This window comes from Neolamprologus brichardi, chromosome 18 (genome assembly GCF_056152115.1).
Source record: "Neolamprologus brichardi isolate AB-2024 chromosome 18, ASM5615211v1, whole genome shotgun sequence".
In the NCBI taxonomy this organism is placed as follows: domain Eukaryota; kingdom Metazoa; phylum Chordata; class Actinopteri; order Cichliformes; family Cichlidae; genus Neolamprologus; species Neolamprologus brichardi.
In genome coordinates, this window is record NC_142121.1 from 8196484 (window position 1) to 8213294 (window position 16811).

General features: G+C 44.6%; 1 pseudogene; it reads left to right on the forward strand.

The window, feature by feature from the left end:
• Positions 1 to 10701: 10701 nt before the first annotated feature.
• Positions 10702 to 11570, forward strand: LOC148097611 (uncharacterized; annotated as a pseudogene).
• The last annotated feature ends 5241 nt before the right edge of the window (positions 11571 to 16811 follow it).

The following is a 16811-nucleotide window of genomic DNA, read 5'->3' on the forward strand; positions in this document are numbered from 1 at the left end:
CAGCTGTGCTTATTTCTGAGACATGATTTTGTTTTTTGAATGTGTTCATATTTAGACAGTGTGCATTTGTATGCTGAAACTGTAATGGTGAACCTGAGGTGATGGTCAACAGAAGGCAAATATATATCAATATAAAACAATATTGAAGTAACGTCTTTACCCTTTGCAGCGTGTGGACGCGCTGTGCACACAATCACCTTATTTACTGTAGTAAACGTGCGCCGCTAGCTCACGTGACTGACTGTCTCCATGGTTACATCGTATATTATTAGCTATGTAAACAGTTTCCAAAGATACTGCCATAGCTCTCTACAGCTGTAACACTTTCACACTTTGCAAATCATTTCACGTTTTTGATAGTTATGAAGACAGAATATGTTTTTAAGGTCATGCTAGGCGGTTGCTATGGTGGTTGCTGTGGACTTGGGTGGACCGCGTCCGATTCCTGTTATTAGCTGTCCGCCGTAGGAAGGCTGCGTTCATTTACAAGTAGTGACAGTCTGCCGCAACTCGAACTCAAACCCCGCTTTGTTCTTTAATTATAGGCCTTTTATAGCCGTTCATGACACGCACACACACACATAAAGCACTTTGCCTCACAATGACAGTGCAACTTTACCTAACCTAACCTTTAAAGTATCTGATATAGGATAGAAAAATGAAGCAACCAGAGATTTAATGATGAAGACTCTGGGTTCTGTAGTTCACGTTTTACAGTCCTGAATGACTCTTTGCATATAATTTATTGAAGAGGACTTTAGAATGCACTTTACATTTAGACTGTTGCTGTTTAATTTTTTACATTGTTGCCGTGTTATGTCATGCATAAGGTTCACCTGCTGGGGGTTTGATGGATCAGCTGGACAATACAGTCAAAGACAGACTTCATTCATCATATGCAAGAATCCTAGTTGGATTTTTGTTTTCATTCATAGTTTTGAACCAAATATTGAAAACAATTCTGACAGACTGGATACCTGGTCATGTGTACATTACCTTGTACTCAAGCATCCCAGGACAGAGCCCTGCCCCACCATGAGCCTGGGTGGATACGTGGTTATAATTTAAAAGGACCGATACTGAATATGAATATTTCATGAAAATTGAATTATAATACAAATTAGTAATAAGGGTTTCTCTGCGCCCTTATCTACCCCATACTCAAAGAGCTGCGGGCAGAGAGGGTGACAGGAGAGGATGGCACTGAAGAGAAGATGCTCGGTTTCTGGAGTCTCCTGGTCCTGTCAGTATTAGTAGGATGCATCTGCTGTGTCTTCTCGTGGATGCTCACCTACCTTGACTCGTTCCAGCCTGGTATGGATTTCCCAACACTGCGGACAGTGGCCCACGTCAGAGACGTTTAATATTGATTACATATGTCTGAATTGCTAACCCTAACCCTAGCTCAACAGACCACAATGCCCTGTCAGTATTATTACATGCTGTGAAGATAAGTAGCTTTGATCACAGTTTATGTTGTAAAAGAGAAGGAATGTTGAAAAAAGATCAACATTGTGATATTATTTCGTCCAAACTGACCAGAAACATGCTTGTCATACTCTCACAGCAAAGGATCAGACTCACTGTGCATGACGGCTCGGGCCAATGATGTCTGTTAGATTGTCAGTTGTTTAGTGTGCTTCTGTACAGTTAGGGTCACCGTCTCTATTTCAGAACAATTAATATGCGGAAAACACTAAAAGTTGATTGCCTTCCAATATTCTAGCATAATTAAAAAAATTAGACTTTGTAAGTACATATTGTTACAGTCCTAATTCCAATATGATTCCTCATAACTCCTGCTTTGAAATACTGAACTTTAAAATTTACCTGATGAAAGATAATTTACAATGGCACTCTGTCAGGATAATTCTGACTATAAGATCACTGTATTAATCTGAATCCTTCTGAAATGTGCTGTGAATGAATGCTGATGCAACTCACTGTGGGAAAGCTGTTAATAAAATGAATCTGTGACACATGCAACACATTCACAGAGGAAGAGGACACAAAGGGAGGACACGCAGAGGCTGTGTTAAAGTCAGAAATCCAAATCTTTAGTCAAAAACAGGCGGCGGTTACAAACAGGAAGACAAGCAGTCCATCAAACAGTCTACAGGGTCAAACATACAGAGAATTCAAACAGCAGTAAAAAATAACTGGACTCTGAAAAACTTAAAGCAATGTGTGACGCAATAAAAGTATATTCACTGTATTATCATCAATTACAAAAGAGAAAAAGAGAAAAGGAGAAAAACGATGATTTCTAAGAAAATAAACCTCGATGGAAACATACAGAATGTAAACTGTGTGAGTTTGGTGAACTTTGTTAGTAACAAATGAGGAAGAAAAAGAGAGAGACAAAAACTCAGTATTCATTAATAATTAGAAAACATCTAAACATTCTGGTCGTGGATTTTTACAGTCTTAGTTCCGCTCGCTGTCATCATTATAATCATCATGATCAATGGCGAGGTCCTGAGGTGGGCGGGGCTGTCTCTGATGATGTCACCATGAAGGAACAGCATCTGGCACGTGTTGCTGAAACATCCCAGTACACTGGTGTAGTTTCCTCTCCAGCTGTTTGACACTTCAACATTAAGGGGAAGAAGAAGAAACAGTGTTAGGTCAGGTGACCACATGGTTTCTAAAATAACTGACAGGAAGTAACCAGGCCATTGGAAATGGATGGCATGTGTTTAGAGTTACTGTAGTTGGGTAACTCTACTTACCAAAAGCAGAAGCACACAGATGACAGATCAGATGCTGAATGTTGCAGGAACATGCTCACGTGTGGTGATCATCCAGTGCTGCTCCGGCAGGTTACACAGTCCAAGACTGATATGCTGCCCATCTGAGAGTTTGAAAACACACATGCAAAGATTTGTTTTGTATTACAGTCAAAGTTGGATGTTCATTTTTGTCCTTTAAAAATGTTTGTGTATTTGAAAGCACTAACATTTAAGGATGACTTGGATCATCTCCTTTAAAGGGGAGACAAGTGTATCCACTGATCTACGTCACTTTACCTGGATGATGACTCCTCTCTCCCTCACTCAGAAACACTCCTAATATAACCAAGCAAATATATAATAGTCAAGATTTACTTACATCATTACAAAAACAGCAAAAACATCTCCCTTTGATTCTATTTCTCCATTCCTGCTGAACATCAGGCAAGAAATATCTCAGTAAATCACAGTAAAATGTAAAGCACATATTTTCTCTGCTTTGTCTAAACTCTGCAGAGCCTCTGTCAAGAAAAACATATCTGTAAGCATAAAACAAATATACATTTCATAACACTGCACTGGACAAACCTCGGTCAGTTGATTTCCTCTGTGTAGTGCAGACGAGCATCAGTCAGCAAGTCCAGATGGTGAGATGGACTGGTGTCCTTTGTGACTCTGCTGGTTTTTCTGAGGAAACACCACCGTCTCTCCACACCGTCACCATCTGTGAGCACAAACTGCCGCTCTGCCAGCATGTAGGAAATCACATATCACACACACAGGGGTGAAGAACCATTAGAGCTCAACTTTGAATACTTTAGATCTAAACAGATCAAACTAGCTCTTAGTTTCAACAATCAGTGAACAGACAAACAATGATACTGATTCTGTATGAATACAATACGGTATTTTCAATTCAGGTGTCAAATTCATTTATTAAAACTAATACAGATATATGTATATATATATATTTTTTGATAAATTAGTTTGCTAAATTATAAGAATCCATTTTATTTTTTTTCATTTAACAATTGCAACTGAAAGAAATTAAATATTGAACAAAAATATATTGTCACATTCTGAGCATGCTCAGCACGCTGACAGACTTGAAGTTGCTACAGATTTTAAGAAGTGATCATTTTATTTTTCATCTGTTTAATCAAACATTTGATGCCTCAGCTGTCTCAGTCCTATAGCGTTCTGCAACTACAACTAACCTGAGGCTTGGATTTGGCTGCAGGTGCCCCTGTACATCCTTCTCAGCAGCACACATGTGGGTACCATTTAATCACACTTCTTCCTGAGCTTTGCTTCATCACAAGACCAAAGGTGGCATCCCGTGTCACGGTCTTATCATCATCCAGAAGAAACATTTGAAGAAACATCATGGAGAAGAAACATTTACACGCCTCCTGGTTTTGTTTTCTGATCCTGCAAAAAGACTGAGGACAACAAAGCCCAGAGAACACGAGATACACAACATCCAACATTCAGACTCAACAGCCTCCATAAATGAAGAGCACCAGGTTGGTTCAGTTATAGTAGATATAAGCATACTTCACATTACTGGGTATGAATAATAATGAGGAGGTAAACTTTGAAGATGCAGAGCATGATGTCCCATCATCAGACTGTAAACAAACATCCACCAGGCTTCTTTGCTGTCAGAGGTGATGATTCTCCCATCAGGGATCAGTAGAGTGTATTAACCTGTGGTATAAGCAGCAGTCACTGAAATATTACTGTTTCAGATAAGAAATCTAGCACATAAAAGCCAGGGTGGGAGGGATCTCTGCAAACTGACTTACCTCTGCAAGTGTGAAGCTCAACAAAAATCTGACTCTCCAGTCACAGACAAACAAAAAACTCCAGCTGGGAGATAGAAAACGCTGTCTGGGTCTTGCTGGATGTTGCTGGTCAGAGTCCACACATTAGCAGAGTGCTTCTTGGTCCCACTGACCCATGTGGACAGCGACTGTGGAGAACTGTTCTGGAAAATGGAAAAGAGAATTAAAATAACAAAAAGCCAAACAGGATTTCCACAAAGACTATCTTGGAATCAGCAATAAAAAACACTGGTTCATATTTCAATTAAATATGAACAGGTTCCTTAAATGCACGCAGTTCAGATCTGATTGAATTGAATTTCCTTCACACAGCACATTTGTCCAGGCTGACAGGTAAACATAGAATTAATCTCAGGTAACATGACTCATAGTAGAGATTCAGTAAGAAAGATTGTCAGCTCTAATATTATTACCACACAATCCAAGGACACACCAACAGCTCAGATTTCTAGAACTATTTAAACAAATGTCTTCTGAATATTCAATTCAGGTTCACAGTGGGAGGGTGGGGGGTGTCGTGGAATTTTTTAAATAAAGTTTGCAACACAGAAAGAGCTGTGATCAAGCTATTTATTACTGCACGCAGGAGAGCCAACACACATCAAACATCACAGTTCAGTCATGTCAGCGCTGCCACAGAAGTGGTGCTCCTACTCCTTTATGCATTCCAAGGAAGTTACAAACTGATCCTACCACACTTCACGTGTCTCGTTATGAAACCTAACGGATCAATGGTTACGCTGTTTTGTGCCCTTGGCCTTATCAGCACCTGTAAAGGGATTTGTTTTCTCAAACTGCTGAAGTAAGTTCATCTAGTTTTAGAAACTTTCACTGAACAGTCTATAACAGTGTCACTAAGCATATGCATAAGCACTTAAATACTTTAAATGAGAATAACAGAAAATTTCTATTCCAGAGGCTGGAGCCTGTCCCAGTAGTCATAGGTAGAGCACACCTGGACAGGTCACCAGTCTGTCAGAGGACTAACACAGAGACAGACATCAGAGTAACAAATCTATTTAAAATTAATTAATGCAAGTTTGCTGCAGCTGTATGTATGAACATGTGTTTCATGTGTTTCTGTGCTCACAGTCCACCTCTGAGGAACCTGCAGTTCATTTTAAGTCTACTTTAAACAGTGTAACAGTTGCTATTGTAATGCAGTGTATCACCACATGGTGGCGCCTCCTGTCTCATGACAGGCCGCATTTCGAGCAGCCTTTGAATTGGGACAGCCTTCGTCGTGTCGCTGTGACGTAATTGGCCTTAAAATGCGGCCTTTAAGGCTGCAGACCCCAAATCCGGTCATTGGTACATCCTGGCTTGTGTAGTTACTAGGTAACAAAAGCTCAACACTGCCCCTAGCGTTCTGGAGCACTTCCGTTGTGTTTTGGAATTTGCATGTGCTTTGGGGTTTGCATGTGTTTTGGAGTTTGCAAGTGTTTTGGAGTTTGCATGTGTTTTGGAGTTTGTATGTGCTTTGTCTCTAGGGGCCACCGTACTAAACAGTACTTGTACACTGTGGAAATCCCATAAGAACGTCTCCTGAACTCTGAAAAATAACAAAACAAAGACTAAAAGGAGGTCATGGGTGCTGAAGATGATGATGATGAGGAGGAGGAGTAGCATGCATTTAAAAAGTGACTGATGTCCTAGAATACAACAGAACAGTGTCTCTACAAACTTATGAAAACATGACAGTCTTGCATTAGTTTGTATTCTTATGATTTCAAAAAACGAGGGAAAAATCTCCTTGAAATCCACAATTCCTTTTTGTTATTTCTTAGTGTGTGACGTATTTTATTGCCTTTATGATTGGTGCAAACAGTTTCCTGATTCATAATGGAAATAGATTTTAGACACAGGAGGAACACGCAGTGATCAGCAGGAGCAGCTTGGAGTCCAGTCTTCTTCACACTGAGGAGGGACATATATGCAGGAACAGTTGTCATAACTGTTACAACCACCAGATGGCGAAAGAGTCCCACTGCAACTTTAAGCCATGAAGGATGTGTCTTGATGTTTGCTTGTGATAAATCTGCTTTATGTGAGTCTTTTTCAGAAAGTAACAGTAACATGTCTGATTATATGTCTTTAATCAGTAAAGTCTCGCTTTGCTAGAAATAAATCAATAATAAAATTGTAAACATGCAGCTGTATGTTAGAAGTCAAAGGGTCCTTAAGTCTTCTGTAAATTGACGAGGATCAAATGAAGGACACAAGTATCTGTTCTTACTCTAATAAATGCTGCTTTAATATCCAACAGACTATTTTCCTTCCTCATCAGCAGTAAACAGCTCGACTGCGTCTGTGCATTTGTGTCCTCCATACTTGTTTACACAGACATCTCAGGCTTGATGCCACGATGCAGTGTAGAAACCTGACAACCCTCTGACTCATGTTCAAATGTTCAAGGACATTTCTCAGGATCATGTATGACCCCTTTTTGACATTTGGACTTTCATTAATAATATTTGTGTTTCTGAGTCATTTTTGTGGAGACGTCTGTCCAACGTAGTGTCCAAATGAAGCCTGAAGCTTTTCTTCACCCTCTTGTCAGATGGTCAGCAACAAAACTCTGTTCCAACCAATGTCTGATAAGAGATGAGACACAGCAGCTGAGCAAATGATCATTTCATGCTGAAGACATCCTCAGACAGAATTAAATACATACATAAACACAGCCTGGTGCCAATAACACAGCTAATGACACTGCTGTATCACTGGCTTTACTGATTAAAGACCATATCTGAAGGAAATCTTTGAACACAACAGAAAGTGACCTTTTAAACCTGCAACACTGATGCTGCATTCAAGGACCATTACAAACATCTGAAAGGACTTAAGAACATGAAGAAAATGTGACTTGTTTCTCTGTAATGAAGCTGTTTTAGTGAAGAAAGTTGAAAGGTCACAGAGCGACTGCTGAATCTTCTGCTCTAAACATGAACTCTGAACTTTGTGATGCTTCAGGAGGAAAACTGCTTCAGTTATTCTCTCAGATTAGTTTCATATTTTCTGCATCAGATTTGAGTGAGATCCTGGAATGAAGACAGAAGAAAAGACTTTGTTCAAAGTTTGATTTATAGTCAAACCTTCCAGTTTATTCACACAATAAAACATCAACACAATATATGAATTCATTCATTAAAATCACAGTTTTTCCTCATTTGTTTGATGATTTTGACAAAAACAAACACAAACACACACACATGGTCTGCCATACTCATAAAGAGAAATGTGGACATTTTTCAATACAAATATTCCAGAAACATTTAGAGGATAGAGAAGTTTACATTTTCATGTGGAGAAATATTTTAGTAAATCAAAATGATGATGAGCAGTGATAGCCTCCATAAACAGTCACAGGAAAGATCTCCTTTAAAAACTCAGAAACATCAAGAGAACAACTAGAAGATGTGGAGGTACCACCCATAATGTTTGACTGACAGCTGATCTCTGTGCAGAAATGATGGAGAGAAAATAAAATGAAACTAAAATACAGATTTAAACCCACAATATGAAAGACTTCAGTCTATTTCACTTTAATCAACTCTGCAGTGTCTCCATAAGAAAAATCATCATCATCATAATTATAGTAAACCCTCAGTCCACCATAGAGCGGCTGAGTGAATGTGGTCTGGACTCTGTGGAGGAGAGTCATGGTTTCAGAGACGCTGTAGAAGGACAAAATACCTGCTCTGTGATCCAGGTACACTCCTACTCTGGAGGAACGAGGACCTGAGACACGAGTTTGGATGTTGTTGTACCAAAATGTATAACTGTTGTTGTCACAATCTAATGACCAAGATTTGTCATTATATCCAAATAAACATTCATCATCCTCTCCTTTTCTGCTGATATTCTTGTATGCGACTGCTACATAACCTCCTCCCCTTCTCCACTCCACCTCCCAGTAACAACGTCCAGTCAGACTCTCTCTACTCAGGACCTGAAACCATTCAGTGAATCTGTCTGGATGATCAGAATAAGACTGTTGTTCTTCCATTACTGTTACTTTTCTGTTCCCCTCTGATAATAACAGCTGTTTGTTTGCTGTGTTTGGATCCAGTGTGATTTCACGTGAATATTTTAAGAATCCAGCTCTGGTCTTTGGCTCTGGTGGATCTGACAGTAAAACATCCACTTCAGTGACTGTCAGTGAGATGTTTGTCCATTCCTCTCTCAGAATGTCCTGTAGTTTATCTCTGACCTCTGACACAGCTGCTGTCACATCCTCAAAGTAGCTCAGAGGACGGATATTGATGCTGGATGAGTCTGTAGACTCACTGAGTGCTGACAGTGAGGGGTAGTTGTGTAGAAACTGGATGTGATCCTCTGTGTGTGAGAGCTGCTTCAGCTCAGCATCTTTCCTCTTCAGCTCAGTGATCTCCTGCTCCAGCTTCTCCTCAAGCTCTTTGACTCGACTCACTTCAGTTTCCTGCTGGGATCTGATCTGCTGCTTCACATCAGAGCTTCTTTTCTGGATGAGATGGATCAGCTCATTGAAGATCTTCTCACTTTGCTCCACTGTTTGATCAGCAGACTGATTGATGGCCTCCACCTCCTGTTGAAGCAGCTTCACATCTTTCTCTCTGTCCTGGATTCTCTGCTGGATGTTTTGTCGACTCACCTCCAGCTCTCTCTGCCTCTCAGTCCTTTCTGCTGCAGCTGAGACTGTGTCGTGGCCTTTATGTTCATCCACAGAGCAGAGATAACAGATACTCTGCTGATCAGTACGGCAGAACATCTTCATCACCTCATCATGACGAGAGTAGATGTTCTCCTGGAGCTTCTTGGAGGGCTCCACCAGCTTGTGTTTCTTTAATTGAACCACATCATAATGAGGCTGAAGGTGTTTCTCACAGTAAGAGACCAAACACACCAGACAGGATTTCACAGCTCTTAGCTTGATGCCAGAGCACAGATCACAGGCCACATCTTCAGGTCCAGCATAGCAGTGATCAGCAGGAGCAGCTTGGAGTCCAGTCTTCTTCAGATCCTCCACTAAATCTGCTAACATGGTGTTTTTCTCCAGGACAGGCCTCGCTGTGAAAGTCTGTCTGCACTGAGGGCAGCTGTAGATTTTCTTCTTTTCCTCTTCATCCCAGAAGCTTTTAATACAGTTCCTGCAGTAGCTGTGTCCACAGGGAATAGTCACCGGATCCTTCAGTAGATCCAAACAGACTGAACAGCAGAATTTTGTTTGATCCATTTGATTCATGTGCTGTGCCGTTTCACCGTCTCTCAGTGACTGTCAGACAGTTTCACTTCCTCTGAACAGAAACAACCTCTGTGCTCTGAAGGGAAACAGATCTCTGCTCTTTTTCACCTCCTACAGGAAATGAGGCTCACCAGCAACTGCATTTACACCATGTTGTTTAGACCCATCCTGATACAGACACATCTGTGAAGGGAGGCGCTAAAGAAATATCCTTACAGTGTGACTAAGAGCCATTCAGACAATGCAGGGTGTGTTATGTTTGATTACAACATGCAGTAACAAGTCTGACCCAGTTAAAGTTTAACAATTCATTTCTTCATGGTGCAAATATATAGTAGACTCAGGAGTTTAACTCAGTTTTCTTGGCCTTTGTTTATCGTTTCATTTAAAATCTTAATGGGTAAAGATCATCATAATTACATATGAAATTATATGTACAAATTATATGTTCCATTACACTATTAACAGCACAGATTATACAGCAAATATCAGATTCATGGATGGAGCCAGAGGCTAAATGACTGTTCAGTCCTCTTTAGCAAACGATCTTCATATGACGACAAACACGACAACAATCAGCTGTCAAACTGTACAAGAAGTTTACAGTAATGTAACAGAAGTTATATCACTTTATTTTTAAATGTACACACTCAGGGTCAGGACTGAAGACACTGATCGAGAAAATACTCTAAATATAAATATTCACCTTGTGGTGGACCACTAGAGGGCTCCACTCACACCCAGTGTTGAGGAAGTGTGTTCCTGTGTTTTGTGGCGCGATATGTGCAGTTGATGTTAGAGACGAATAATGAAGGAGTGAGAACTGAGAGCTCTGTGTCGTCGATGCTTACCTCCACATTGGTGACCCCTGACTTGAGCAGATAATGCAGACTCCGCTATGGATGCATCAGCGGCCGCCGGACCTCCACCTCCTGTTGCAGCTACGTTCGCTGTGGCTCTGAAACTCCCGGACTTTTGGCTCCATGACCCCCCGTCATGGTTCGTACACGTGGAGGCTCAGTTCGCCCTTCGCAGCATTTTGGCTGACGACATGGAAGTATCACCATGTGGTGGCCTCGCTTGACCTGCTGGCCACCCGTCGCGCGATGACGCTCCTCCGGGACCCACCCGCCCAAGGGAAATACACCGCCCTTAAAGAGCTGCTTCTTCGGTGCTATGCCCTCTCCGATGCTGAACGAGCCGAAAAGCTCCTTAACCTGTCAGGCTTGGGTGGCGGTACCGCGCTCGAGCTCATGGAGAACATGCTATCGTTGCTCGGGCCGGATGACGGGGGAATCCTCTTCGCCCACCTCGTCCTCCGCCAACTACCGGCCGCCGTGAGAGCTGTTCTCGCAAACTCCCCACTTCTGCCTGCGAAGGATTATCGCTCCCTGGCTGAAGAAGCGGATCGCATTCTCCTGGCTAGCCGCACTTTTGACGTTCACGCCCTGGCTACGGACTCGCCGGCGGCACCTTCCACGCCTCCACCTTCCTCCCCCGGAGCATCCGCCCCCTTGCTGACGGCAGGGATTGCTACACGCCGGCACCGCAGAAAGAGCATCTGTTTCTCCCATCACCGTTTTGGCGACAGAGCGCGTCGCTGCCTGCCGCCTTGCACTTTCACGGCCCAGGGAAACGGACCCGCCAGCGCGCCGTAGCAGCCGCGACCGCTGGCAATACAGAAAGGCTGCTCTTCATAGAGGACTCGCGCTCCGGGAGACGTTTTCTTGTGGACTCCGGCTCCCAGAAGAGCCTCCTTCCCCCTAGCGCTGCCGACGGACTAGCAGCGAACTGTGGGCTGCAGCTCATTGCAGCTAATGGCTCTCCCATCAAAACGTTTGGGGAAAGGTTGGTGACTGTTTGTTTTCATGGAAGGGATTTCCAGTGGAACCTTGTTGTTGCCGCTAGCTCTGTACCTATTTTAGGTGCTGATTTTCTGTGTGCTCATGGACTGCTTGTCGATGTTGCTAACAGATGTTTAATTGGTGCTCTCTCGTTTTCTTCGCTACCCTGTTTTACTCGGGCCGCCGAGCCCCTGATTCGGGCTAATGTAGTAACCTCCGGGGATGCTTTTCAGTGTTTGCTTTTAGAGTTTCCATCGCTGTCTGTCCCAAATTTCTCTAGCACGGTAATGAAGCATGGAGTTGAGCATTATATTCCCACGGTCGGGCCCCCGGTGTTCGCGCGCGCGCGCCGCCTCAACCCCGCGAAACTGTCCATCGCTCGGGAAGAGTTTGCAGCCATGGAGTGGCTTGGCATTGTACAGCGTTCGAACAGTGCATGGGCCTCCCCGCTTCACATGGTGCCCAAATCGGACGGTCGGTGGCGGCCATGCGGAGATTTCCGCCGTTTAAATAATGCCACGGAGAATGACCGTTACCCCATCCCCCACATTCAGGATTTTTCTGCCAATCTCACCAGAACGTCAATTTTAGAAAAAATTGACTTGGTGCGGGGGTATCACCAAGTTCCCGTGCGCGCCGAAGACGTTCCTAAAACCGCTGTCATTACCCCCTTCGGCTTGTTCGAGTTTTTGCGCATGCCATTTGGCCTGAAAGGTACCACCCAGACCTTTCAGCGGCTGATGGACTCCGTTTTGCGTGGGCTGCCGTTCGTTTTTGTTTATCTGGACGATATATTGGTGGCCAGCTGCTCAGCGAGCCAGCACGAGTCCCATCTGCGCCAGGTTTTCCAGCGTTTGGCAGCGCACGGCCTGATCATTAACCCTTCCAAGTGCCAGTTTGGGTTGCCGGTTCTGGATTTCCTCAGGCACCGCATTTCCGCTGAAGGTGTGGTTCTGTTGCCCGACAGAGTCCAGGCCGTTTCGGCTTTTCCGTGTCCCACGTCGGTTAAAGCGTTGCAGGAGTTCTTGGGGATGATAAATTTTTACAACCGCTTTCTCCCCAGAGCTGCCCACCTGCTACAGCCACTCTATGCTGCCTTAAAAGGTAAAACTGCCAAAGACCCGGTTGACTCGCTGCCAGAACGCGTCCATGCGTTTTCCACAGCCAAGTCTGCGCTGGCTGACGCCGCCCTGCTGGCACACCCGCTTCCGTCGGCGGAGATTGCGTTGACTCCGACGCGTCCGACGTGGCAGTGGGTGGGGTGTTGGAACAGCGGGTTTCAGGTCTCTGGCAACCGCTCGCCTTTTTCAGTCGTACGCTCCGGGATGCTGAACGCAAGTACAGTGTTTTTGACAGGGAGTTGCTGGCCCTGCACCTCGCGACACGACATTTTCGTTTTTTCCTCGAGGGTCGCAACTTTACTGCGTACGTTGACCACAAACCTTTGACGTTTGCGATGTCCAAGGTCTCTGACCCATGGAGCGCACGCCAGCAGTGCCAGTCGGCGGCCATTTCAGAGTTTACCACAGACATTCAGCATGTGGCTGGTAAGTCCAATCACGTCGCTGACTGTCTCTCACGTGTGTTGGTTTCTCCAGTGTATGTCGACTACGCTGCCATGGCCGCCGAGCAACGTCCTTGCCCTTCAGTCAACAAAAACGTGCCTTGTGCTGGAGGACATCCCGGTGTGGGACGGCGGTCCGCACCTTCTTTGCGACGTTTCCACCGGCCGCCACCGCCCCGTGGTTCCCCGCCCCATGGTTCCCCGCCCCGTGGTTCCCCGCCCCGTGGCGTTGTCGTGTTTTTGACTCTGTGCATGTCCTCTCTCATCCCGGCGTCCGGGCCTCGGTCAAGCTGGTCAGCGCCAGGTTCGTTTGGCCGGGCCTTCGCAAGACGGTGAAAGAATGGGCGGCGGTTTGTATCCCATGCCAACGCTCAAAAATCCACCGGCACACACAGGCACCCCTCGAACCTTTCCGTGTCCCGGGTAGGCGTTTCGATCACGTTCATGTGGACCTGGTTGGTCCCTTGCCGCAGTCACAGGGTTTCACGCACCTTTTGACTGTGGTGGACCGCACGACCAGGTGGCCGGAGGCGGTACCCCTGGCGTCCACGACAGCAGTGACGGTGGCCAAAGCATTTTTGTCAACGTGGGTTTCACGTTTCGGTCCCCCTGCTGAGATTACCTCGGACAGGGGCCCCCAGTTTGTTTCTCAGCTTTGGTCTGCTATGGCTGACGGCCTGGGGGTCAAGGTCCACCGCACCACAGCATACCACCCGCAAGCTAACGGGATGTGCGAACGGTTTCACCGGTCACTTAAGGCCGCGCTCCGGGCTTCCTTAACAGGTGGCGACTGGATCAACCGTCTTCCGCGGGTTTTGCTGGGATTGCATAGCGCGGTTAAAGAAGACCTCGGGGTTTCCCCGGCTGAACTGGTCCTCGGCCAGGAGGAATTCCCCGGGGAATTCTTACCTGAGAGCCCTCCACCATGTTTCGATACCTCTTTGTTGCCTTTTCGCCCCCCAAGAGACTCATGTCCTGTTCCTGGTCCTGTGCACCACTGCCTGCCTGACACTTTTGTTCCGAGTTCGTTGGACTGTGCTCGTTTTGTTTTCGTCAGGCACTGCGTCCACCATATGACGGGCCATACAGGGTTCTTAAACCAGGCAACAAACATTTCGTTTTGGACTTTGGGGGTCGGCAGGAGGTTGTCTCTGTGGACAGACTTAAGCCTGCACATGTAATGCAAGAGGATCAGGTGGTCCCGGCCCAGGCCCCTCGCCGCGGCCGCCCACCTGCCACCGGGCTGATGGATTCTGTTTTTTCCCCCAGGAACGACCCACAATCAACGGAGTCCGAGTCGTCGGCAACTTTTTCTGACCGCCAGTGCTAGCCTCGCTCAGGGTTGTCCTCTGTCAGTTCCCCACCCCCCCCCCGGTTCAGCCGTTCCGGCCGTTTGCTTAAGCTCCTGGACTAGTTCTGCTGGGTGTTTGGGGGGGGGCATGTGTGGTGGACCACTAGAGGGCTCCACTCACACCCAGTGTTGAGGAAGTGTGTTCCTGTGTTTTGTGGCGCGATATGTGCAGTTGATGTTAGAGACGAATAAAGAAGGAGTGAGAACTGAGAGCTCTGTGTCGTCGATGCTTACCTCCACAACCTAAACATTCAAAATGATTCAATTGCATGAAAAGAAATATGAACTCTCTACAATACTGGCTTCTGATTGGTTGAAAAAGCAGGTGCTGAACTTCAGAAGAGCTAAACCTGCAAAACTGTGTAAACCCAGAGTGGATGCTGCCCTCTGACCTTTCAGAAGTATGGTCTTTTTATGAAGACACAGTGGCAGAGTTATTATTCATCACTTTAAAGATGATATTCCTTATATGTTCTTCACTCGTTGTCTAGTAAAGTCCAGAGAATGAGACACATACTTTCAAAACATACAGCTGCATGTTAGAGATCACAGAGTTCTTCAGTCTTATGAGAACTCATGGAGACTAAATGTCAGACACATCAACAGTAAATATCGTTCCTCCCCCCGTGAGTTTGTGTCCTCCACACTTGTTTACACAAACATCTGAGGTTTGAACAGTGTGCAAAACCACATGTTACAAAGCTGCTGAGCTACTGAATACTGGAATATTTCATTCAATATCACCATCTGACCAAAGGACAAACACAGAGAGGATTAGAGCGCCAAACTTTGTTTCAAACTGTTTCAGATTTTAGAGGCAAAAAGCAGAATTTCTACCTGGACAAAGAAATCAAAGCAGGAGAAAAACAAGCTTTTTACATTTATTCAAAGGCATTATGTGAATGTACTCTGAGCCACAGCCTCCTAAAGTAAAGACATTTTATCATCTAAACCAGACAGAGTCATGTTTTCAGCAGTGTCTGTATCCTCCATATAGACCATGCCATGGTCCACCTAGGGTGACCAGGTGTCTGACTTTATGTGGGACTACACAGCGCTCAGTCCTTGTTTCCCTGTGCCACACACACATTGAGCCAATGTCCAGTTTTTTTATTGACTCTAGTTTCTGTCGATCGGTAGGCCCACAAAAAAACCCTGTACAGGAAGTAGATTTCATCTCTCTGATAAAAGGAGTTCTAATCCCTGATCCTATGAGTCTGACCCAGTAGATAATATTTATATGATCATATTTATGCCTTTGTTGTTTCACAAAGGGTTAAAAACATTCACAGGTTGGACTGTGGTTCTCCTTTTAGCGTCTCTGCTGGAATTTTAACTGTGAACCTCTTAGATCCAAACTTCTGAACTGCTCATTTCACAGAGGACAAAAGGGAAGAACCCCGAATCTCTTCTTCACCTCACTTTTATATCTGCTCACCCTTTCTCCCCCCTTCCCTCAGTGGACGTCACATCTTCACACTTGGGCCAATCAGGTTGTTGACATTTGATCATCTGATGTCCACCCACACCTCATCTCTCTCTGTCTTTCTATCTAAACTTAACACAGAATAAAACAGAGTAGCCAGTAGTGGGACATGGTTCCAGCAACTCTGATGGTGACGGCCCATTTGAAGCTGAAGCTCCGGCACATATGTCAAAAAAATCAACACACTGCTTCAGAAACGCTGTGCTGAGGTTTGGTTTGTCTGAACAGAGTCACGTGATCAATGACATCTGAAGCTTCATTCAGCACGTCACTGCTTCAGTACCTGATTCAATGATTTATAAGGAATTGAATCATTGGTGGGATTTGTGCTGTGTTTTGGTGATTTTGTGAGAGCGAATCAGTGTGTGACATAATTATAGACATGGAGCCAGGAAGAGAGGACGCTCTGCCTGTTCCTGAATAAAAACCTGTTCATCAGCATTTCTGCTCCCAGGTCTAAAATATGATACACATACTTACAAATATAGAAGTTATAGTATATAATATATCTTCCTGATGATCGCGGAAAATCGAACCTTCCCATTGAATGTTTTTGGTGATTTCCTTCCTCTTTGGAGCTAAAAGACACGACCCAAACACATGAGCTATCAATGGAAAGACAGAATGTCCTCTATGTAGTACATCAGGACTTATTAGGATAGCTCAAATAAGTCAAAAGATAGAGACCAAAAATAAATGTTTATTACTGAGGACATAAATGAATAGGCTGGTTCTCAGGAGGATATAAATGTACCTGACTGCT